Genomic DNA, 257 nt, shown 5'->3' with positions numbered 1-257 from the left:
TGCCCCTTTTCTTCCCCAGGGGAGAAATCAAAGGGCTGCGCGCGCACGCGCACGACCAGGCAACCCCAGCCCTGTCTACTCAGGAGTCGTGCATGAATTCAGTCCGGCTCGCGCCCAAGTGTGTAGGCTCGCAGCCTAAAACTGCAGTCCCCAGAAGAAGAATTATTATTTAGGATTTATACCCCACCCATCTGGCTGGGTTTTCCCAGCCACGCTGGGTGGCTCCCAGCAAAGTATTAAAAACAAAAAAATCAAAC

Source organism: Podarcis liolepis, assembly GCF_965112155.1.
Source record: "Podarcis liolepis genome assembly, chromosome: 4".
NCBI classification, from domain to species: domain Eukaryota; kingdom Metazoa; phylum Chordata; class Lepidosauria; order Squamata; family Lacertidae; genus Podarcis; species Podarcis liolepis.
Note: the sequence above shows the minus strand (reverse complement) of the source record.